Source organism: Pan troglodytes, chromosome X (assembly GCF_028858775.2).
Source record: "Pan troglodytes isolate AG18354 chromosome X, NHGRI_mPanTro3-v2.0_pri, whole genome shotgun sequence".
Taxonomy (NCBI): domain Eukaryota; kingdom Metazoa; phylum Chordata; class Mammalia; order Primates; family Hominidae; genus Pan; species Pan troglodytes.
Window position 1 is genome coordinate 45,941,369 of NC_072421.2, and position 25,504 is coordinate 45,966,872.

The window sequence follows — 25,504 nt, forward strand, 5'->3', positions numbered from 1 at the left end:
AAATCTACAGTTTCTAAACAACAACAATTACTTCAGCTATCCTTGCTTATTCTTCCTACTCTTTCTGCATCATTTATTTTCATCTCTCCCTTCCTATTTTTTTCCTTTTTCCCCCACTAACAATGTTAGGAGCAAAGACTGATATTTATTTATTTATGTTTCATTTTATGATTGGAAGAAAGCCGCAGGCATCTGGTCCACACCCCACATTGTTAGAGACAGAACTTGGGTCCAGAAGGTTAACCAACCTGTTTACAGTCTCACTGCCTGTGTTTATTCTCAGTGGTGGTGGGGAGGTGACGGGGAGAATCAGGATAAATAGCAAAGAACAGTTCTAGATAAGGTAACAAGTGTTAGGAAAACTACTAGCACAGAAAATTAAAAGCAACAACAAAGAGCACATAGATGGCAGTGTTCCGTCAACCCTCTATATTGTCTTGCTTATCTTTGAGGACTGCCATAGAATAAATAGTTCTTGAGCCCTACTACACTCAGGACACTGTTGTGGGCATGGCTAAGCGCTGATGTCTTCCCTGGTCTGAGGGTTATTCTCTGTTACCACTCCTCCGTTCCTGTCCCATACCATTCTTTGCCCTTCTCTGTCCTGCTCTGTGATCTTGGAGGAGGATCCCCATGGACTGCATCACCAGAGTTCCTTACCACCACACTTTTAGTTGAGCTCAATCAACAGAGGCACAGGCATGAGATAGGACAAAAGGAAAACAGGTAGAAGTATTTCTTTCCACCCCTTCCTTCTCAGACAGTGGCTGAGATCTTCTATGACTATAGCACCATTGTGCACCCCCTTCCCTCCTCTATGTGACAGCTTACAAGGGGCTCTGTTTTTTCCTGTGTTCTCAGGCTTTCAGATGGTAAAGGCTTCCTGCTGTGCTAGTCTCTGTGTGCCTCAACACCTCTTATTTGTTCTTTTTTCTTTTTTTAAATTTTTTTAGTATTTATTGATCATTCTTGGGTGTTTCTTGGAGAGGGGGATTTGGCAGGGACATAGGACAATAGTGGAGAGAAGGTCAGCAGATAAACATGTGAACAAAGGTCTCTGGTTTTCCTAGGCAGAGGACCCTGCGGCCTTCCGCAGTGTTTGTGACCCTGGGTACTTGAGATTAGGGAGTGGTGATGACTCTTAACGAGCATGCTGCCTTCAAGCATCTGTTTAACAAAGCACATCTTGCACCACCCTTAAGCCATTTAACCCTGAGTGGACACAGCACATGTTTCAGAGAGCACGGGGTTGGGGGTAAGGTTATAGATTAACAGCATCCCAAGGCAGAAGAATTTTTCTTAGTACAGAACAAAATGGTGTCTCCTATGTCAACTTCTTTCTACACAGACACAGTAACAATCTGATCTCTCTTTCTTTTCCCCACATTTCCCCCTTTTCTTTTCGACAAAATCGCCATCGTCATCATGGTCCGTTCTCAATGAGCTGTTGGGTACACCTCCCAGATGGGGTGGCAGCTGGGCAGAGGGGCCCCTCACTTTCCAGATGTGGCAGCCTGGCAGAGGGGCCCCCCACCCCCCAGAAGGGGTGGCCGGGCGGGGGCGCCCCCCACCTCCCAGACCGGGTGGCTGCTGGGCAGGGGCACTCCCCACCTCCCAGACCGGGCGGCCGGGCGGAGACGCTCCTCACTTCCCAGACGGGGCGGCTGCTGGGTGGAGGGGCTCCTCACTTCTCAGACGAGGTGGCTGGGCAGAGGCGCTCCTCACCTCCCAGACGGGGTGGCGGCCGGGTAGAGGTGCTCCTCACCTCCCAGAGGGGGCGGCCGGGCAGAGGCTCTCCTCACATCCCAGACAGGGCGGCCGGGCAGAGGCACTCCCCACATCCCAGATGATGGGTGGCCAGGCAGAGACGCTCCTCACTTCCTAGATGGGGTGGCGGCTGGGAAGAGGCGCTCCTCACTTCCCAGACTGGGTGGCCGGGCAGAGGGGCTCCTCACATCCCAGACGATGGGCCGCCAGGCAGAGACGCTCCTCACTTCCTAGACGGGGTGGTGGCTGGGCAGAGGCTGCAATCTCAGCACTTTGGGAGGCCAAGGCAGGTGGCTGGGAGGTGGAGGTTGTAGCAGCCAAGATCACGCCACTGCACTCCAGCCTGGGCAACATTGAGCGCTGAGTGAGTGAGACTCCGTCTGCAATCCCGGCACCTCAGGAGGCTGAGGGGGGCAGATCACTCGAGGTCAGGAGCTGGAGACCAGCCCGGCCAACATGGCGAAACCCCGTCTCCACCAAAAAATACAAAAACCAGTCAGGTGTGGCGGCGCGTGCCTGCAATCCCAGGCACTTGGCAGGCTGAGGCAGGAGAATCAGGCAGGGAGGTTGCAGTGAGCCGAGATCGCGGCAGCACAGTCTAGCCTCGGCAACAGAGGGAGACCGTGGAAAGCGGGAGATGGAGAGGAGGGAGAGGGGAAGACCGTGGAAAGCGGGAGACGGAGACAAGGGAGAGGGAGAGGGAGAGGGAGCCTCTTATTTGTTCTTATAACCCAGTTGTGGTCTCTTTAAGTTTCTTCATTTGAACTTTCTGAGTTGAATTCTGTTTTCTATTGGGATCCAAACTGATAGGATGATTCCTCTATCTTACAGTACTTTCATTGATAGTACTAGATGTAGAACAGTACTATAGAAATTTAGAGAATGAAGAACAAAAATCTTGATCTTACAACCTCATTGCAGAAATGGGAAAGACATAAATACACACACAGGGATGTTAAGTCCCCAAACCCAATAAACAAGAGAAGAATCAACCCCATATGTACAGAGACAGGTGCAAGATGCACACAAGTAGGAAAGTGGGGAAGATAAACATGTTTCTCTGAGCCTCTGTTCTGACCACAGTGTGATTCACAAGTGCTTGCTTGTGCTGTGAGCTCTCCCATAGGGCAAGATCATCATAACACAATGTCACCCCAGGGAGTGCCCACATTTTAGCTTGCTTGTTGCTGGGGAAAAGACTTGCTGCTTTGTGTTTCATTTGATGAAGGTAATGCTTCCTTATCGGAAATTCATTCCATTCTAAGGTACTTTATGTTTTCCTGTTTCTCCAAAGTCTGTCATTTCCTACATGGTGTATATCTGTTTCCCTTTGTCATGGTTTAGAGGAAATACCACATTTCATGAAGATTTCATTTATGAGAAGGAAAAATAGCAGTTTTAATACTGTAAGTATTTTGTTGTTGTTGTTCTCTGAAGCAACGTAGTGAATCTCATGCATGATGGGCCAATGCTCCTCTCTCTGTGACTTCCTGGGGCATGTGCCCATGAACTGGGTGATGAGCCTCTTTGTAGACAGGTATTGTTCTTTCATTTTGTTTTTATACAGTGGGGTGTATATCTTCAGCCACTCGTAGCTTAGTGCATTTTCAGTCTTGTTTTAGCCACTGGGCTAAACTGAAGCACAAAGGGCTCTTCATAATATCTTCCCATTATGGATTTGGGGCAGGGGGGCCTTACAAACACTTTTCTGTGGCTGTGTTTTGGATGGGCCCAGAAAAGCTCATTTCAGTGGTGTCCAGGGATACGTTGTTAGCAATCACTCAAGAAAGCCCACAGGGCAAAAGCTCTTGTAAAGCATTAGGATTTTACTTCTCTTAAATTCTTCAGGTAATATAAATGAGGAGAAAACTCTGGGAAGCCCCAAAGGAGGGCCTCTTGTGTTACTGTAATATACACAAATTTAATTTAACTGCACTTCAGAATTCATTTATTCATTCACTTAACAAAAATATATTAGGCACTTACTATGTGCCTGACACTAAGCAGGGTATGAACAACATTTAAAGTCAAAAAGGAATGGCCTTGGCCTTGGTCCTCAAGAAGTTTATAGCCCTGTGTCTTATCTGTTCACTACCATTTAAAGGCAACCCCAGAAGACAAATAACCTTCTTGGACTTATTTCTTAAGTTGTTCCACTTGTTTTATCACAGGCTATAAAAAGTGGTATTGTACATTGCAATTTTATCTTCTTTATTTTATTTAAACATTACAACTACTCTGTGAAGTCAATCCAGTTAGTATAACATCCTCCATTTTAAAAGTTAGGACTGAGATACTATGTAAGCCCAAAGATTTACCCCGCAGTCACAGTTGAGAGAAGTCAGGCCCTGAACCTCACTTGAGAAAAGCCTTTGCTTTCTCCACTTTACCACTGTCTTGTACCTGGCCTCTGTTACTATTTTCTCGATGTGTTAATCTTGTTCGTCACCTAGAAGACTTTAAGCTGCTAAAGGCTCAGTGTCATATATTCTTTGAACTACTCAAAACATTTAACACAATGTTGAGCATATTGTTAATCCATATGGATTGGGTATATTGATTTAGCAAAATTTAAGTTAAACTTTGAGATATGATTGAGAGAACTGACAAGGTAGTTCAAGCTCACCTCTCCAGGACCTACATATTTAAAACAGCATTGGCATTGACTTCTTCCTTTCCAAATGACATTCTTCTGGATGGCTTTAATTTACTGTGGGTCAGGATAATTGGGAGAGGATGAGACCACTACCTGGGAGAGTTAATGGCTGAAGATATTACTCATATTCTTCATTGGAAGTTAATGCATGAGTAATTCTCGAGTGACTTAACCAGGCCCTAGATTTCACTGGGGAGATTATGATTTTAATTTAACATATCCTGCCATACAGTGTGTGAAATATGCAGCCAGCAGCGATCGCTATGAGATGAAAGCCCAGTTGTGTTTATTTTAAGAGACTTGTGGTTCTTTGCCAAAGCCAACATTCCTGGGCAGTGAATAGACTGAGTGAATCATTCAAAGTAGGTGAGAGGTCACAAGCCTGAAAAAAAAAAGAAGAAAGCTGAAAGCTTTTCCTGTCAAATGGCAACCTTTGAAAAGGCATTTATAAAGCAAAATCTATTATGGAAATAGATCTTTTCAAGATGAACCTTCTGCCTGTAAATCCTAAAGAACTCTTCTTTAGCTCCAGATAATTAGCCCTGTTGTTGTTCACCTTTCCTGGAAATCAGGGCAGAGAAATACTCTAGTTCCTATCTCTGGCTCTGGACAATGCCCTCATTAGAGAATAGAACAGTATCCATGTTCTTTTTTTTTTTTTTTTTTTTGAGATGGAGTCTCGCTCTGTCGCCCAGGCTGGAGTGCAGTGGCACGACCTCGGCTCACTGCAAGCTCCGCCTCCCAGGTTCACACCATTCTCCTGCCTCAGCCTCCCGAGTAGCTGGGACTACAGGCACTTGCCACCACACCCGGCTAATTTTTTTTTTTTTTTTTTTTTTGTATTTTTAGTAGAGACAGGGTTTCACTGTGTTAGCCAGGATGGTCTTGATCTCCTGACCTCATGATCCGCCTGCCTCGGCCTCCCAAAGTGCTGAGATTACAGGCGTGAGCCACTGTGCCCGGCCAGTATCCATGTTCTTGAGGGCAGTGTAGACACTTTATTTGTGAGAAGCAGGCTGGCATACTGCCCATGACTTTAATGAGTGTCAGACAAATCTTCATCACCAACACTGGATTCCTTATGTATCAAGCATTATGGAATATCAACAAGGGCCAGGCATGACATTAAAGGCTCAGGATATGACAACTATTTATTAAGCACCTACTGTGTAGCAGGCATCTATTTAATCCTCTCCCATCCAATAATATGGGTATTCTAAATTTCCACTTAACAGATGAGGAAACTGAAGTTTGTGGAAGTGAAGTCACGTAGTTGGTTAGTGATCAAGATAAGATTCAATACTGAGAAGGAAGAAAAGAACCCTTTCTACTACCACCAACTAAAATAGTGGAATAAAAAAGAGTATGCAGTTCATTCTCTGACTATATGAAATGCAACTTCTATCTTTATATGAAAGACAAACAACGAACAAAGCAAATCCTGCCATTCACTATACCGTAGAACATCAGGATGGAAGATGCATTCTGTGAGCCCAGCCTTAAGAGAAATCAAAAGGAAACAAATCACAAAAGATACACAAAGTTGGGCCTGTGAGTGAACAGGGCCGGAAACTTGAACTCCAGTGACATGACATGCATAGCAGAAATCCATCCCAGTTATCCCTTGAGATATTCCTTGAGATGAAATGCTGGAGTTTCCAGAGGCTCCATTGAAAATACAGGGCCTCTGGAAGGGGAACTCAATAGGCTGTATCAGATTTTCCCTAAATTGTTTCATTTGGTAATTAGTCATCATCTTATGGAGCAGGAAGAACCTGGCTGAGGGCCCAGTGGGATGAATCCCAGTGGGATAGACTGGCGCACCTCACTGAAACTGGGTATGATGAAAGTTCTGGGGCAGGAACAATTTAGGGAAAGCAGTTCCAGGTGGAGGGCAGTCCTTGGGAAGCAGGAAGGCCCCTTCTCAGTGGTGGGGTACAAAGCTCTAGAAGGGAGTCTCAAGTAGAAAGATGGAAGTTAAATTCACCAGAGCTCATTTGTGGGGGCAACAGTGAGGGTGAGCAGTTGGGGAGCATCTTTTAAAGGTTCACATCTGGGCTGTCAATTGAGTTTTGGTGGTGATAGGGTGTGGATTGTGTGTTCACGCACATGCAGGTAAAATTTTCTTTTAATGAATATTTTGTCAGAGCCTTCACTTTCCCTTTTATTACCTCTTCAGTGGATACGTTGGGGAACATATACTGGAAGAGGCTTTTGAGAGCTGTGCTTTGTGGGAATATTCTTGGCAAGCCCTGAGTGTAGACACGGCCTCAGCTGATGATTCTCCAGGGAAACCTGGGTGTTCCCTTCATTTTCAGGTGGGGGATTTGGAGACAACACAGACCTCTACATGAAGGACTGATGCATGTGTATGTTCAGGAGGGGGTTGGGGAAACATTTGGGGGTGATTTTCCTCTGGTCCCTTATGGCTTTGGTGGTACCTCCTGTCTTCCTTTGTTTCTCCCCATCTCCCTGACCACTGTCTCCCTAGCCCCCATGCCAGATTGATGGAAGTAGCATCTTTTGTGATTTATTTTCTTTTACCCTTTCCTAAAACCTAGCTGATTGAAGACACTGCCCCAGTCATTTCCAACATACTCTGCTGCCTCTTCAGCCTGTCATGGGCTCTCCTGATTCAGAGCAGAGGTGGATACTGGCAAGGGACAGGCAGCCCCTAGATGAAGGTTGAGCTGACGGTGGCCGCTTTTACATAGTTTGGAGAACAGGTGAGAGAGAGGAGGGCAGCAGTCTCTGGTACAGAGCCCTGGAGGGGACAAAGGAGCAGCAGCCACAGCACAGCCTGTGGGGAGGGAAAAGGAGAGGGGATTGTGAAGCTGAGCATCTAGCTTCTAGCCAACCTATGAACTACAGAGCTGGCTGTAATCAGCTCCATACACACTGCTTCTTCTTAGAGAACATACAAAGCAAAGCATGAATGTAAGTTGATCATATATATAATTATCAATTATGTATTTAGCATTTGTTTATGTATTTAATGAACACACATAGGATTGACTGTATCCTAGGCATTATCCTAAGGGCTTTATAAATAATAACTCATCGAATTCATCACAACTATATGAAGTAGTACTAACATTATCTTCATTTTACAGATTAGGAAATGAAGGCACAGGTGAGCTAACTTGCTTAAGGTCACACCCTTAGTAAGTGGCAGAGCCAGATACAAACCCCCAAGAATAATGTACTTTGCTACATTACGTCTTTTGCTAGCATGTCAATGAGAAAATGAAGGAAGTGCCTAGCACTAAATATACCATGTAAAAATAATAATTGTCGTTATTATTATTATTAGCTAGTGCTCCACTCCTATAATACTTGCAGATGGCTTAAGCACCTGTGAAGAAACAGTTTAGCAAAGTTCCAGCTCTGGAAGCCTCGGTTCAGATACTGATTCTACTACTCATTAGCTGTGAGATATTAGACAAGTTACTTAATCTCTCTATGCCTCAGTTTCTTAATATGTAACATGGAAATGATAATAGTCTTTGCCTTGTCGGTTTGTTGTGCATATTAAATAAGGTAATGTTTGTACAGCACTTAGAAAAATGCCTGATACACAGTAAATGCTCAGTAAATACTTGTTCATGTTACCACTGTTTCAACTGAATTAAATTAATTTTCATTTTTCAGAGCTTCTTTTCATTTAGTCAGTCACTTATTTCCAGAGATTTCCTGGTGATGTTGCCTCAAATTTATCTGTGGAAATGCCAGTATGTTTTAAGGTTGCAGGTGAGTTACTCCATTTAATTTTGAAGTTGCTGGGGCAGGTATTGTCCCCTTGTAAAGAATGTGGAAACTGAGGCCAGAAAGATGAAATGACTAGATCAAGCCTATATAGCCAGTCATGGTAGGTTTTTGACTAATATTCCAGAGCTCTTTCCAACATATGCACACCCATACCTATCCCCCTACCCACACACAGACACACCCTTGGTCTCCCTAATCTGGTGTCGCCTGACCTAAATTCTTGAATCTCTTGCTGTCCACATTAGTAGAGACCTATTTTCTCCATGTGCTTCTTTGGAAGATGATGAAGAAGTAACCCTCTATAGACTCTGCTCCCTCCTTCTCCCCTTTTCCCTCCATTTCACATTTACAGCTTTAGGGACTCACTAAAGCCTGCTTTCAGGGCTAAGAGCCAGACCATTTCCTATGTGGGATTTTCAGGGAATGATAAAGGTAACAGGACTAGAGACCGCTTTATCATGAATGTTGTTTTTTATGTCAATGCTGAGCCCAAATCACGGACCTCACATTTAATTTTTTAGGCAGTAAGTTTGGACTAAATCCAGAGCTTGGCCTTTTACTTTCAGCACTAAGTAGAAGAGATATGAGGGCTGATGGATTGGAGAGGCCTAGTTGGAGAGTGACTGGAGGGGCTGGACTTGGCCTTGTGCTGCACGGAGATCTGCCTTGAGATCCAACCAAGGACTCTGGGAGGAAAGAGAGGTTTGGGTTTTGGGGATATGCCTGTTGCTTCTAGGAGGGCAATTGGGGTTCCCTTGCATATGGTTCCAGATCAAGTTTCATCTCTTTGGCCACAGGACATTTTCTTAAGCTCCATGGCTGGGTAGTTGCTGCCTGGAGAGGAGGTGCTTGCTATAAGGGCCCCAGCACATGGAAAGTCTGCTGCATTGGTGTCACCCTGTGCTCTCCAACTAGCCCTTGGCCCCTTATGCTGCCCCCATCCCCTGCTTTCTGACCAGAGTCCTCCTCAAAATACAAATCTTCTTATATCCTCACTTGATATAAGAATAACTACTGTTGAATAACTACTGTTATTGAATAACAACAGTATAACTTGAATAACTACTGTTCTCTGGATCTAGCTTTGTGTTTTCTAACCTGGTAAGCCAATTCTCATAGGGCTTTGTGGTCGTCAATGATCATGGATTTGAATGTCACCTTCCTCATGTTAGTCAGAGTTTTCTGGAAGCAAAACCTTACCTGAAAAATTGAAGCTAATGATGGAATTTCAGGCACTGGTATAGACCCCAATGCCTTTCAAATGATTCTACCCAGAATACTTACTCTTCTGCCCACCCATAGAACCAACTCTGAATTCCTATGTAATCAAAGACATAAGCTTTTTTGATGAAAACCCTAGAGAGGTAGTACAATGTGGTGGTTGGATGTTCTCACTCATAAGTGGGAGTTGAACAATGAGAACACATGGACACAGGGAGGGGAACTTCACACACTGGGGCCTGTCGGAGGGTGGGGGCTAAGGGGAGGGAGAGCATTAGGACAAATACCTAATGCATGCGGGGCTTAAAACCTAGATGACGGGTTGATAGGTGCAGCAAACCACCATGGCACATGTATACCTATGTAACAAACCTGCATGTTCTGCACATGTATCCCAGAACTTAAAGTAAAATGAAAAAAAACAAAAACCAAAAACCAAAACAAAACCAAAAAACACAGGTACTCACTAGGAAAAAAAAAGATTAATTATTCTTATGTAAGCTGTCTTTACGTAATAAAGCTAAATAAGTGAAGTGAATCCAGGTGCTACTTAAATTTTAAGGAAACACTTTCAGAAAAAAAAATGTGGTGGTTAAGATTAAGGATCAGGGAAGTGAAATGCATCCCACCTTCATTTACGTTTTTCAACCCATTCTGTCTAGTGTGCGCCACTCCATTCTCCCTGGTCTCCCTGATTATACGTTGTTTCCTTCCAGTTTCTTCAGGCTTGACCCCATGGTCAGTGACGGGGACTTGGCACAGGTAGGGAACAATCTCTCTGTGTAGCTTACTAGCAGGCTTCATTGCCTGTGAAGGTGCTCAGTCATAGCCCATGCAGCAACTCTGCATGGTTAGTCTGCTGCTGAAAGGATGCCTGCTTCTGCATCACGATAGAATTTAGTTGTGGTTAAAGATCCCCCCAGTCTTGAGATTCTGTGAACCTTCCTGCCTCCCACCTCTCACCTTCACCAATGACTGGCCCTCCTGAGTGAGGCTGACAATGGAATGTGAGAGGCAGATGCTGAAGTTCCCTCACCCTTCTCTTAAGCACTGTCTGTGGAGATGAGAGGAAGTTCATGATGGAAAGTCACCTCAGCAGTGAGTGGTTTGGGAGTAGTAAGTAGTATTCATTTCAAATGCCAAACTTAATTTGAAAAGGTAGCCTCATAATGAATGTCACTGTGCATGGGAGTGTTCTCAGGGATGACCCCATTTTTCTGGGATGACAGGTGGGAAGAGCCACCCAGGACTTAACAATGACGCTTCTGTGTGACAGACTGGACAGAAATCAAGCATTCTCCTGAGGCCATGACTTTTATGTTTGTCTCATGAAGTCTGAGAGAGGCGGTAGATTGGAAGAGGGGGAGTTACATGCCACAAGCAACAGGGGGCAATCTGTTCAGCGATCAGGGAGAATGGAGTGGCAATAAATCCTTGCCTGAATGCTGCGGACAGGAAAACCATGCCCCAGATGGCAGCATAAACATTCCATTATGCATCAGATGCTTGGCAGAGGACATTTGGGTCCTTGCTTTCTTCCCCAGGCATCAGAACCTTCCCTCTGAGGGCCCACAGACAGAAGATAAGGCCAGATGCCAGGCCCCAAAGGACAGGCAATGAAGCATAGTAAAAAATGGGGGCACTAGGTGAGGATTTTAGGTCTAGTCCACTGTTTACCAACTGTGTGACCTTGGCCTGGTCTTTCAATCTCTCTGAGCCTTTCTGTCTTCATCTGAAAGATTATGATATGATTTCTACTTTGTAGGGATACAGTGATGGCTAGATGAGCATCATAGGTTGTGTTCTGCAGAAGTAGAGCTTGCAGTGATAATTCTGTGCCAATGATTTATTAAGAACGTGCCCCCAGGGGAGATCAGTAAGGCAGTGGGGGAAGTAAGACAGGGGTGAGAAAGAAGCTAAGCAAGTCTCAGCTTCAGCTTGATCCTGCAGGAGAGCTCAACAGGGTACATTATACACTCAATTAACTCAACTTGGAGGGTGTTGGCTTTCCTATTCTAGTCAGTTACCAGCCAAAAGCCTGAAGGTAAGGGGTGGTGGTGAATGTAAACTCCCAGGCATTTCCAGTTCTCCGTATCTGAGGGATGGCTCCAGGTTTGGTGTGGGCTGTTAGAAGCCAAAGGACACTGAAGCTGGGAGAGGAGTTCATAGAAAAAAAATATAAGGAATAAAAGGATATGGACCAGAAACTAAAAATTACAGTATCTTCTACAATGAAAAAAATATTTGTATTGGTCAGGGATTCATCATGGATTACCCAAATCACATGGATCTGCTTTCAACCAGGAACAGAGTACCAGCTCATGCCCCTAGACCTCCATAAGAGAGTAAAATCTTCAACTATCTGTAAGTGATCTCATATTGAAAGCCTGGACCAAAAAAAAGAACATTTAGGGAAGGCTGTCTAAGGGAAAAGCCATTTCTTTCTTCCAGTAAGCACACTGTACTCTGTCCTGGAATGAGACAGAGAATAGACATACTGAATGGTCCATATTAATCCCTTTCAGAATCGCCTTCACTGTGTGGTGCTTCATACTATGAAAGACCAGCAACGAAAGACATCTAGAAACACATCGTATTAAGAAACATTAGGTTTGTTGAGCTAGTTGCCACAAAAGAGAGAATACAGAGGAATCCTAAGGCCCTTGGAAAGAGGGAGGAGGCAGGGGCCCCTCATTGGGATTAGGCTTACTCCAAAAGATTCTCAGGAGGAATTAGGAAGCAGGGACCAATTATGGATTGGACGCTCTCAAGAAGCAGGGGCAATTTTGTGTTTGGGCATCTCAATAGTTTTTATACAGAACAAATAAGGCTGGAGCTGTCACAGGTAAGGGAACAGCAGTCACTCATGTTATTCAGAGAAGGAGAAAGTTTAGTTATTTTTGTGATTACTGGGTGGCTTTATCTTTATCTTGTTCCAAATATGATCATGGAATGGTCTTGTCCCAGCACTGTTTATGTTAGTTGAGAACATCATGGTCTGGCTGCCAGCAGGACCATTTCTCACTCTCTCTGGTTGTCGGCAGGGATGTATTTTATTTCCTTCCTCAATGGCATATACTTTTTTCTCATCAAAGTTAAAAGAAACAGCCCTGCTAGTTCTACAGCAGCAGTACAAATTCTAAGGAGCATGCTAGCCCTTGTGCCACCTGGAATATGGCACAAAATATCCCATAGGAATTTCATTCAAAATTTAATACCAAGAAAAAATATCTACTTAAGGAATGATAGTCTTTCTTCTTCATGATAGCAAGGTCTAGGCAACACATCCTACTGTTTTCTTCTTTGTCTGCCTTTTAGGATGCCCAGAGCCATATTTGAAGCTCCTTTGACCTTTTTGGTTTGCACATACGCAGTCAATTTTCTCCCTGATATTAATTTTCTATTTCTATTTGGCTATTTTTTTGTTGTTGGCTTCTTCAGATCAAATTGGTGAAGGAATGAATAAATTCTGCATTAAGCCATGTTGCACAGCTTGAAGCGAACACAAAATTAGATCGTGCATTAGTTCCCAGTTATTTTATGAATGTAACGTGCCTCTCGTAATTTAAGAGGAGAGCATCTATCTTTTCTTTCTTCAATTTCCTTCCTTCCCATAACATAGCACAAAGAAATGTTAAATAGATGTTATTTGGAAACTTCGTTTTTGATGGAAGATAGTTTGGGGATTCTTGCAGGCAGACAGTAGAGGTCACCATGGAGCTGTGCATGATGGAGCGGCCTCTCATGGACCTGGTAATTTAGCTGGATCGGTCTGAAATTGCATGAGGTTTAATCATTCAATTCAGATGAGTATACTTTTTGCTCTGGTCATTCAACAGACAGCACTTTGTGATGGTTGCCTTCATGTCACTTTGCTAATACAGTTGTTTGGAGGAGAGAAAGCAGCTTTTATATATTGTTTATTGAAAAAAAAATCCATCTTAAGCACTAAGGAACTCTGGGAAAAATGGTTACAAAATGTGTTTACTTAAATATTGTGAAACGAGGATGGAAATTCGCAGTGCAGGGTATTTGTCATCTGCTCATGACTAGCAGATGGCCGCCTCCTCCTCATCCTCCTTTGCGAGCCGAATGACTCACATCTTACAGGGTGTGCAAAATGAAATTTCGAAACTCTCCAGAGTAGAGGTGGCAGTGCCATAACTCCATGCAGGAGGAGTGTGCCAGCCAGATTACTTTGCCAGCCAGCATGCTGCCAAAACTTCACAAAATGTCTCTCATTGGAAAAAAAAAAAGCGTTTGGATGTCTCTCCACACATGTTCAATCCACCATCTCTGAAAGGATGCAGGGTATATTTCAGGCTGTGGGGAAGCCTGTGTGGGTGAAAGGGAGCAGGTGGTCTGCCGGCCCGGAGCTGGGTAGTAATCATTTCTACCAAGGTGAATCACAGAAGATGGGCTCACCTGTTTTGGCTTGTCAGCCCTAGAATGTTTGCAGGTCTGCCTCCAGCCATCAACAGAGCTGTCATATGCTCCAATAAATAAGAGATTAAATACAGTTTAAAGAGATACAAGTCATTTACGTTCAAAGTTTTTCTTTTTCTCTTTTGTTTAATTAAAAGAAACTCCAGATCTGCTACACCAAAAAATAAAGGCTGTATTACAGGCAATTGTACTTGTTTTAAAAATAGAGCCCTGCCAGTCAGGTGGACTCACAGATAACTTGATTTTTAGCTGCAGATTCTACTTTCCTTCATCTGATAGCTAGTCACCAAAGATTTCTCCCTCATCTCCACCCCCCACCAATGAACTGCACCTCCCAATATTTACACCTTTGTGTAGTATCCTCCTTTTGAAGTCAAAAGAAGTCTTTGAGCTTTCACCTGGGTCTCTTGGAACACGTGCTCTGGAGGAAACCCACTGCCATGTAGGAAGTCTGACTACCCTGAGACCTCTATGTTTTGAGGGAGCCACATGTCACACGAAGAGACTGCATGGAGAGAGAAATTCCTGGCAAGCCCCTAGGTGTTTCAGGCTGTTGAACAAGATGTGACTAAAGAAGCCATCTTCAACATCCAGCCTAGTTGAGTCTTCTGATGACTCCAGCCGCCATCTACTGCAACCACCTGAGAGAACCCAAGAACTACCTAGCTGAGCCCAGTCAACCCATACAACCATGTTAGATAATAATACAGACGGTCCCTGACTTATGGTGGTTTGACTCATGATTTTTCAACTTTAAGATGGGACACAATCATTCACATTCAGTATGCTCTTTGACTTATCTTGGGGCTAAGTCTGAATAAACCCATCATAAGTTTAAAATATTACAAGTCAAAAGTACATTTTCAACTTATAATGGGTTTATCCAGATGTAGCCCCATGGTAAGTCAAGAAGCATCTGTAAATTATTTTAAGCCACTATGACGTTTTCCCCAAAACATAGATAACCTAAACACTGTGACACTTTACACACACACACACACACACACACACACACACACGAGAGAGAGAGAGACAGCGAGAGAGAGATCAAGTGGCTAAACAGTAACTGATTGGCAGATTATGTTAAAACTTAGTAGTTGGAAGCACTTTTGTTGTGGCTTGAACCTCAAATATTTTCTAGGGGACCTTAGACTCTAGTGGTATGATGAACAGAAACTCGTGAGTATATATAACACAGTGAATTTAAAAAATGCTCGGCCGGGCGCGGTGGCTCACGCCTGTAATCCCAGCACTTTGGGAGGCCGAGGCGGGCGGATCACGAGGTCAGGAGATCGAGACCATCCTGGCTAACACGGTGAAACCCCGTCTCTACTAAAAATACAAAAAATTAGCCGGGCGCGGTAGCGGGCGCCTGTAGTCCCAGCTACTCGGGAGGCTGAGGCAGGAGAATGGCGTGAACCCGGGAGGCGGAGCTTGCAGTGAGCCGAGATCGCGCAGCCTGGGCGACAGAGCGAGACTCCGTCTCAAAAAAAAAAAAAAAAAAAAAAAAATGCTCTTTGGTGCTGCATGAGATGGGGGCATACTCTATGAAGCTAAGGAGTAGCAGAGAACCTGGAAGTAATTAAATACAGCAGTACACTTGTCAGCCGTGGGGCCTCCATTCTTTGTTTATGTTGAGTACCTAGCCATCTGAAACATGTAGGTAACTGGAAGATGAGAAAAAAGGTCCTGACAAGTTATTTAGAGTAATGAAGAGAGAATGTTATCAAAAAAGATTAAAGGTTCTGTATTAGGAGAGCCTAGCTGAACAATGGTTAAGGAATGGCAGCATGCAAGAATGTTAGTGCCAAAGAGAAAGACACATATTAGTCATTTGTAGGATCGGGTTACAGCCAATGAGAGAGGGAGAAGAAGGGGCACAGAGAGCAAGGGAGTCAAGAGGAACAGACCTAGGATGTATAAATGGTAGCATTTTTAGGTTAAAATCTTTCCAGTCAACCACAACCGTTACATTGAAACAAGCAAAGTTTGGTGTAGCAGAAAGGGTACCAAAACACAAATTGGAAGGTCTTTGTTCAGCTACTAACAGGTAGTATAAACCTGGCAAGTCACTTATCCTCTCCAGGTCTCAAGAAGACATATCATAACTTATAAAGGATTTTACAAAGGCAAAATATTATTGTGAATTATAAGAAAATTAGGAGTTGTACTTTATGAAATCTAAACTTCCTTTCAGCTGTAAAATCTTGTGATCCTAAACCATGAAAACAGAAGACAGTTTTAAATTTTAAAAATTAGATAACTAGGCTTGTAAACTGAAGTATGTATAAAATCTGTTATTGAAATTAGGTAATACATATAGAAAAAAATTTAGGAAAGGGCAAGGATCTTTATTTTATTTCCCAAGCATTTTGAACAATGCCAACACGTGGCAGTCACTAAGAAAAATACTTGTAGACTACATTAATAAGCAATTCCTGAAAAACCTAGGGAAAAAGTGACCTAAAAAGTAGTCATATCCACTATGTCTGTCCTTATCTTTTGTTTTTACAAGTTTTTCTCAGTTCTATTGCTTTGGCAGACACTGATAGCCAAATTTCTAAACAATACTTAGTCTTGCTTCTCTTTCTCATTTTAAAAGATAAATAAGGAAGCATATATTTTTCCCGATTAATGTTAATTCCTTAACTTATGATTTTTTATTTAAATGTTTTTAAAGAAAAAATTCAAACACATAAAGTAAATAGAATATCCCTTACCCAGATTCCGTAATTATCCACATTCTACAACTTTAGTTTCATTTATACTTCCACTACTTCTTACTCCCGCTGGACTATATGTGATTGTGTTTTAAAGTAGATTTCCCCCCATCTAATAAAACAGAAGCTATTAACTGTTTAGTATTCTGCTTATCTTATCCTAGTGTACTCATTCGTGGTGTTTCAATTTCCCAATTTTTCAGTACATTACAAAGTTGCAAAGAACATCCCCAGGGTGCTATTTTTTCTGACTCTGGATTAAGTAACATTGCAATAATTTTAGAAAGGCTCTCTCTTAATGATTCCTTTGTATCTAGGGTTTCATAGCTCTTCTCTTTAGAAAGCGATTCACAACAGTCAGGGTTCTTGGTTGCAAACATCAGAACTTACTATGGTTGGTTAGGCAGAAAATATGTCTAACATATATTATTAGATGTCTCAATAGAACCTCTTGGAGGAACAGACCAGCCTCAAAGATATATGGGAAGGCACAACACCAAAATGATGCTGCAGGATGGGTCCAGAAAGGATGCCACCATTGTGACCACTGGGCACAGACACCACAAATTGTCCCATTGATCCTGGACATGGATGCTGAACTGCTGCCATCACTGCCCCTGAAAGTCATTGCTTCTGCCATCATTTTCTTTAGAGACTGGTGAGACTCCACAGAGTTTAGAGACTCCACAGTGTCCGTTTCCTCATATTTGTCTCTTTTAAACTCATGTGAGTGCACCTCATTGGCTGAGTCTAATACAAATATTTACACCTTAGCTTCAAGAAAGGCTGGGAAAGTGAGTTTGGGACTCCTGTGTTGGGAAAGCAAAGCTCATAAGGTGAGCCATTCCTCAAACTCAGGTGTTCCAAAGGTCTGGATGGCTGCAAATTATGACATGTGTTTATTAACATATCTTTAAATCTAAAATGATCTTTGAAGGAATTCTTAGACTGTATGAAAGGGAAAACACAGCTGACATTTTTACCTCCATACTATGAACAATTTGTTCATTTCTTCTAAGGTTAAAAAAATTGCAATTCTTTTTTTTTTTTTTTAAGATGGAGTTTCACTCTTGTCGCCCAGGCTGGAGTACAATGGCACGATCTCGGCTCACTGCAACCTCCACCTCCCCAGTTCAAGTGATTCTCCTACCTCAGCCTCCCAAGTAGCTGGGATTACAGGTGCACGCCACCCCACCCAGCTAATTTTTGTATTTTTAGTAGAGACCGGGTTTCACCATGTTGGCCAAGATGTTCTCGATCTCCTGACCTTGTGATCTGCCCGCCTCAGCCTCCCAAAGTGCTGGAATTACAGGCATGAGCCACCATGCTTGGCCAAAAATTGCAATTCTTTTAGTTTTTTTGTTGTTCACCTATACTATTTTACCTTGCTTTAATATCTTTTATCTTCTAGATCCTCTCTAAAACCTTCAAACCTCTCAATCATCTTAGAAGTCTTCCCCATGTAATAGCATTCCCTCTTCTTCTCAGCCTCCCCTGGTCTACCACCTTGTAGTTTTTCCTTTTCTTTTTTCTTTTTTGTATTTTACTTTAAGTTCTGGGATACATGTGCAGAACATGCAGGTTTGTTACATAGGTATGCATGTGCCATGGTGGTTTGCTGCGCCTATCAACCCGTCATCTAGGTTTTAAGCCCCGCATGCATTAGATATTTGTCCTAATGCTCTCCCTCCCCTTGCCCTGCCCCCCCAGCCCCCGACAGGCCCCAGCATGTGATGTTCCCCTACCTGTGTCCATGTGTTCTCATTGTTCAACTCCCACTTATGAGTGAGAACATGCATACTACCTTAAAGTTTTTCTAAAATAGTTTTATTCTAAGCCATTCTTTGATGCAATATTTTCTTTGCTCTACAATTTTCTCTCATTTAAAGTATATTTTTCTAAGGCATATATGCTTCCCTTGATAAAGAAGGATGCATCTCAGATGCTACAAAAAGATGATGTTAACTGATATACGCTAACTCACTCTACAGTAGTTTTACAATTGTGGGCATGTTGAGATATTTTTACTAAGTTAGCATAGTGAACCATCTACTTGCTATTAAAAAAGAAGGAAAAAAAACAGACTAAGGAGATAAGACATTCGCTCTTGTAGACTTATGAAAATATTGCAGAACATTTGTAATTTATATCAAACCTCTTTAGTTTGCCCTACACTATGCCTTATGTCCCTTTATGCTGCTTACTGAATGAATACGCTCACTCTTTCAAATGAAATTTGGATAATAATTTTAATTTCAAATGATAGACAAAGATCACTTTACCATATGTGAAAAAATATTGAAATGTGTTTATTACACATTATCAGGAGCAATAAAATAAATATACCAAAAGGTCACTCTGGAAAATGATTTTGTGAATAAAATAACATGGCAGGCTTCCCCTGAGAGATATAAAGCATGAAACTACCATGAAAAGATTTATCTCTCAGTTGATTTTCTTCTCTGTATCACTAAAATACCAAACTCAGCTACTTACATAATAATCAGTGTAACAGTCATTTTTAAATGTTTGAATTATCCTCTACTTCCCTTAAGAAATATAATTTAATAGGCAATTCAGTGAAAATATACTATTGAAATGTTTGGACTAAAATCAGCCATGAGCTAAAGTCTGTTTTATACTGTTCAGATTTTTTTGGGGGAGGGGGTGGGGTCTTTGTTTTTCATCAGTGAATGCAAATGAAACATTTAGGAGACAGAGGTCAAATGGAATGTCAATGTGAAATATGAATAAGACCAATTTATTCTGACTAGTAAGCTTCTGAACTTTACTAAAACAGTTTCGTGATAGTAAAGGATTTGAATATTTCGCATTTTTTATTGTTAGTTTGAGAAAAATTATTAAAATATAATGCCTTTCCATCAAAATGTTACACTGAAAAGGCTTATTCTGAAACAAACAAAAAATGAGATTTACAATCTCCAATAGACAGCGAGGGAGATAAAAGGAAAAAAAAAAGCAAGAAGAACTTAAAATAAAGATACAGTTTGTATTAGTTTTGTATTGTTGTGGAACAAATTGCCACAAATTTAGCAGCTTAAAACAATACTTATTTATTATATTACAGCTTCCATAAGTCAGGATTCTAGTCACAGCTTAGCTGGATCCTCTCAGAAGGCTACGATCAAGGTGTCAGCCAGACTGAGTTCTCATCAGAGGCTCGACTAGGAGAGGATCTGCTTCCAAGTTCCCTCAGGTTGTTGGAAGGATTCATTTTCTTGTGGCTAAGCTCACAGGAGCTTTCTTCTTCAAGGGCATCAGGAGAGTGGAGAGCAAGTCTACTCAAAGACTTCTATACAAATCATAAGGTAATCACATGAGGGACATACCATCATCTTTGCCATATTCTGTTGGTTACAAACAAGTCACCAGTTCCACCTGCACTCAAGGGGAGGAGATTATACAGGGTGAACATGGGGGCCATCCTAGAATTCTGCCCACTTTACAGTTGAAACAGTATTTTTTAAAATGCCAATGAAATCCAAGATAGACAGTTTATCTTGGATAAACTTTTAGCACCTTTTGATTAACATACCTGTTGGACTTTACAACTGTAAGATTAGTAAGCACAAGATTCCCCAGTATTTCAAGGATTTAAAGGGAACATAGTAAAAAGGTACTCTTTGCTATGCAAAATCTAGCCATCTAGCATTGCTGTGGCCCTGGCCAGTTTGCAGCTCTGGCCAAAAGAGGGCTGCTGAGTCCAGCCCTGTCCACAGTGTATACGGGCACACCTGACTACATCATGCACAGCAATCCTGTTTGTGGCACCACTGATGAATTACCCCTATTCAAGTGAACAGGCATTGAGACCCTAAGGGGACCACAGGGTCTGGTTCATTCACCACAAACACAGTCTTCCTTGAATGTTAGCAATGAGTTTAGTCATCTCATTAGGAGACTTGAACAGAAGTGAAGGTAAACACTATTCATGTCAGAAAAAAATATAACGTGGTAGGTAGTAAGATATGTAAACAAAGGACTACAGTTCTCTGCCTTTTGAAAGCATACCTGTGCTACTTGTCTGAAGTAAAAAAAAAAAAACAACTGTGCATTATTCTGTATGAAGCATCTTTTGCATGTGTTCATGTGTATAAACAGGATTATGGGTTATGATGTAGGAATTGAGGATAAACTACATTTTATATTTTTTCATATTGTGGAAAGAAGAAATAAACTATACTCCTGTGTTAGCTGGATTCTCTGAGAAGCAGATGCTGAAATTGAATTAGAAGGGCAAAAGGTATATTGGGAAGTAACACCTGTGAGGATGCAGGATTTGGCAAAGAATGTTGTGTCTGCACAACTCTACGTGACCCACAAAAGTCATACATCTGGCCTTTAATTTTTTAAAAGAATCAAGAAGCTCTATGGTTTTATAGTATCTGGCTCTTGTTTATAATGATTAGAACTATCTCACAGAACCTCAGGGACTTAGGCAAATTCTCAGAGGTTGTCTATGCCAACCCTTCATTGTTAGACAGGGATGCATCAAATCACCCTGAGTGTGGGGAACATTTCCACCTTTGCGATGGCCCAGGTAACTGGTTTTACAAAATCCTTTGTTCAGCTGTTTCACTAAGAGGTTGTAGACATTGGAGTCTTTCTAACTAAATCACGTCTACTCCAGATTAAGAGTAGGATAGTATTCTCTGGTGGCTACTTTCTTTTTGCTAGTCCCTCACATGTTGGGGTTCACTAATATCTTCTTCTCTTCTTTCTTATGAGTCTTCCCAAGAACTCATTCACTGCCATGGCTTCAACTTATGCCTCTATAGAGGTGGTTCTCAACCAAGGGCTGTTTTGCCACCCAGGGGACATTTGGCAATGTCTGAAGACATTTTTGGTTGTCATGACTGGAGAATTGGTACCAGCACCTAGAGGAGAAAGCCCAGGGATGCTGCTAAACATCCTACAATGTACAAGACAGTCCCTCACAACAAAGAATCATTCAGCCCATAATGTCAATAGTGCCAAGGTTGAGAAATCCTGCTGTATAGAGACAACTCCCATTTCACATCCTCTGCCCAGGTTTCACTCCCAGGCTCCACATGCCAAGATGAGGAATATTTAATCTATATTCTAAATAGAGTAAAAAGCAAGGTCATCAGATGAAGAGGTGTTGGGAGCAAGACTGGCTTATTCCATTAAGCATAGTAGTCTAAGTGCCTGCTTGGGACCCACAATATTTTCAAGGGCCCATGAAAAATGTTTTAATTTTAATTTCTTTTGAAATCAGGAGGAAAAAATGAATATTGTAACAATGAATATATAATAATAAATCACACTTGGATTGTGTTTGTCTTTATAACAACTTGATGATGAAACATAATTTTTAGTATTTTTTAATAGAGGAAGGGACCCATGAAGGCAGAAGTATCCAGGGCCCACAAAAATCATAATGCAGCCCTTTTAAGGAGGAAGAGGAGGAACAGGAAATTTGGAGTGGATAAAGTGTGAAATATCCTTGTGGGCAGTGGGAAAGTAGTTTGAGGAGAGAAATGTAAGATTTTCTGTAAGACTGCCAGGTAGTATCAAATGCCCATTTGGGGTTGGTATGCATCAACTTATAAGCATACCAATTTGTCTGGTAGTGTAGTTCCCTAGCAAAGTTTAGCTGCATGGGTATGGCACAAAGTGGGCAAATGTTTGAAAATTTCCAGTGCTTACCATTTGGAGTAAGGGAGAGAGAAGCAAAGGAGATAACAGAATTTCCAAGAGAATGTATATGAATTTATATAGTAATGAACTGAGGGAGCTAAGCTGGACAAGAAGTGAAGTCAGAATCAATTGGATCAAAGTGGAAAAGTCAATAATCAATCAGGTTGAAAAATGGTAATCTATGTGTGAGATTTGGGGAAGGTAGCATGTGCTCAAATATGCATTCATCAAGAGCTAGAAAATGTGATAATATAGATGAGTTACTTTGGGAAGACCTTGTCGATTTGTCAGATTTCTTGTTAAAATACGTATTCTTGAAAAGGGAAAAAAAACTATGTTCTTTTCAGTTAGCACCTTAGCTTATAGCTAGCTGTAACTGAAATCTAATAAGCAGTAGGACCCTGAACATGAGCCTAGGAAGCAGGCCAATTCAAACAAAGATCCATTTGCCAAAAAATCTACTCAACTTGGAGAATGGCCAGCATGATAAATTGCCAATTGTAGTATTACTGAGTCACCAAACATTGTTTCTGTTTACCAGTATAAAATCTGTAGCAATTTATGTTGAATGAGACAGTTCACCAGCCACTGAAGCTTTTCAAATGTTTTATTTTAGTTAGTATAGATCAGCTTAGGTTTCATTTTTAATTTACTGCAGCCATTTTACCATAGCCCTTTTGCAATAGATTTGTCAGTTCAACTCAATTGAACCTTATTTTCTGTGTGATTCACATTTTAGACATCAAGTACTCTTCAACTGCCTATTGGGAGACAATTTCCACAGCTCTCTCATGTTTCTGCACAACTTGTAAGCAAGACAAGACTCTCTTATCTTCTGGACTCTATTTTCAAGAATACTCATATAGTGAACAGTGTCTTCTTCCTGAGCGAAGGGCATAAATGCTACTTTCCATTTTAAAAGATTCAAGTTCCCTAAGCTCGGAATTCTTCTGTAATGCAACCCATTGTGTGTGCAGGTATCACCTGGCATTCTTCCCATTACCCTGTGGGAATTGGAGCTCAGGGAACCTTCATAGAAATTCTGATAGTCTAGCTACTGCTATTTCTATGAGTAATAAATTGTTTCTGACCCAGAAGTCTTGTGTCTTCTGCTGGCATCCATGAAATTATGAGGCTAAATTGTTAGATTACAAGTGAGGTAAAATCTTGGACGCTTCCCAGTTCTTGACACTGACTAAAATACATGCATATTCGTTTTATCAAGTCAGTTTGAAAAAAAATCTATGAATTAAAATAATTACAAAATTCTAAGGACTGAATTTGTAATATATTGGATGAACAAAACCCTCTACCTTGGTTCTGAAATTCTTGATAGTTGAGATATGTGTAACATTTGTAATTTGAAATACACAAGTAATTCTCTATTTAAAAGGTCATATATCCAAAGTATTGAAAAATCTAGAATACATTAAACTTTAGCTATCCATGGTGAAAGGCAGTGGCAAAACAGCTGCAGAAAAGCTGAAACTAGATTCAATTAAATCTTTGTGCCAAAACCAAGTGCACAAAAATCTCCCAAAGCTGTTAAAACTATACAGCTTATTTGCTATAAATTTTATAAATGGTTAAATAAAACAAGTTTTGAAGTAATTTGGTAAATTGACAAATTTTTCACTCATTGATTTGTTGTAGCTAATGAGGGATGGTGGGGAGTGGAGAAGGGTTCAGAGAACTTGGGAAGGATATAAAAATGGAGGTATGTGGGGCAAATGCCCCCAACTACATGTCTTAATCAAGAACACCAGCCTATGGTCAAGGGAATTTTCATATACAGATGAGAGCTAGTCTCACTTGATCTTTCTGCATTAAAACTGTTACAAAGCAACTTCTTTATCAAATGAATACAATCACATTTAGTAGAGGCTCTAGTTAAGACCTGAGGCTATACTGACCTGGGTTAGAGACCTGGCTTTTACATTTTTACCTACTCTCTCTAAGCCTTAATTTCTCAGTTTTAAAAGTGCAGGTAATCATAGCATGTGTTTCCCAAGGATGTTGTAAAGATTAGTGTCAGGATGGCTGAGTGGTGTAAGGCACCAGACCCAAGGATGTTGTAAGGATTAATTGAAATATCCACTTAAATTGCTTAGCATGATACCTGCTATGTAGAAAGTGCTTGATAGCCTTAACAATATATATCATTAAGAAATTTCCTTGGAATGGGAATTTCAAACCACTTTATCAAATATACTTACTTCCTCACTTACTTTTGTGGTTTGGTAGCTTTTTCTTTACACATTTAGGAGGTGGGGAAGCACAGAGATATAGCACTTTCTCTTTTTTTTCTTTGAGACAGAGTCTCGCGCTGTCACCCAGGCTGGAGTGCAGTGGCGCCATCTTGGCTCACTGCAACCTCCGCCTCCCAGGTTCAAGCTATTCTCCTGCTTCAGCTTCCTGAGTAGCTGGGACTACAGGTGCACACCACCAAGCCTGGCTAATTTTTGTATTTTTAGTAGAGACGGGGTTTCACCATGTTGGCCAGGATGGTCTCGATCTCCTGACCTCGTGATCCACCCGCCTTGGCCTCCCAAAGTGCTAGGATAACCGGTGTAAGCCACCGCACCTGGCCAGATATAGCACTTTCTAAAAGGTCTATAAATCTTTCTAAAGATTAATATTGAGTGGGATCAATGTGTTTTAGGGAATCCAGATACTGCACACCACTTTGCAAATGTTTAGATTTTAGCAGAACAACAAATGGACTTTGCAAAGACTGTCTTTTAATTATTAAACCTCTATTTATTAAAAAGAAATTAGGCCAGGCACAGTGGCTCACGCCTGTAATCCCAGAACTTTGGGAGGCCGAGGTGGGTGGATCACCTGAGGTCAGGAGTTCAAGACCAGCCTGGCCAACATGGTGAGACCACATCTCTACTACAAATACAAAAATTAGTCGGGCATGGTGGCAGGCACCTGCAATCTCAGCTACTTGGGAGGCTGAATGAATTTACAGATAGGAAGGCACACATTATATAAGTTAAAATTCAGTTCAACTATGAGTGACAGAAAACCCTAATGAGTGGTAGCTTAAACATACAATGTTTACTCCCTCAAACAAAATGTCTGCCTGATATGTAGCTGATGTGAGGCTCCATGGTGTCAGGGTCCCAGGTTTCTTTTATCTATGGCTTTGCCATCTTTATCACATGAACTATAATGACTGCTTGAGCTTCTTATGGTCTAAAATGGTTTCTTGAGTTTCCTATCCCCATCCAGTCAGGAA

The 25,504-nt window shown here is 41.7% G+C and overlaps 1 long non-coding RNA gene across 1 annotated transcript; it reads left to right on the plus strand.

Moving 5' to 3' along the window:
* The first annotated feature begins 2,917 nt into the window (after positions 1-2,917).
* LOC104003881 (uncharacterized) lies at positions 2,918-25,504 on the plus strand. The gene is made up of 4 exons (XR_001713986.2): positions 2,918-2,995; positions 8,075-8,173; positions 19,667-19,907; positions 23,000-25,504. It is a non-coding gene; the product is annotated as an uncharacterized LOC104003881 (long non-coding RNA).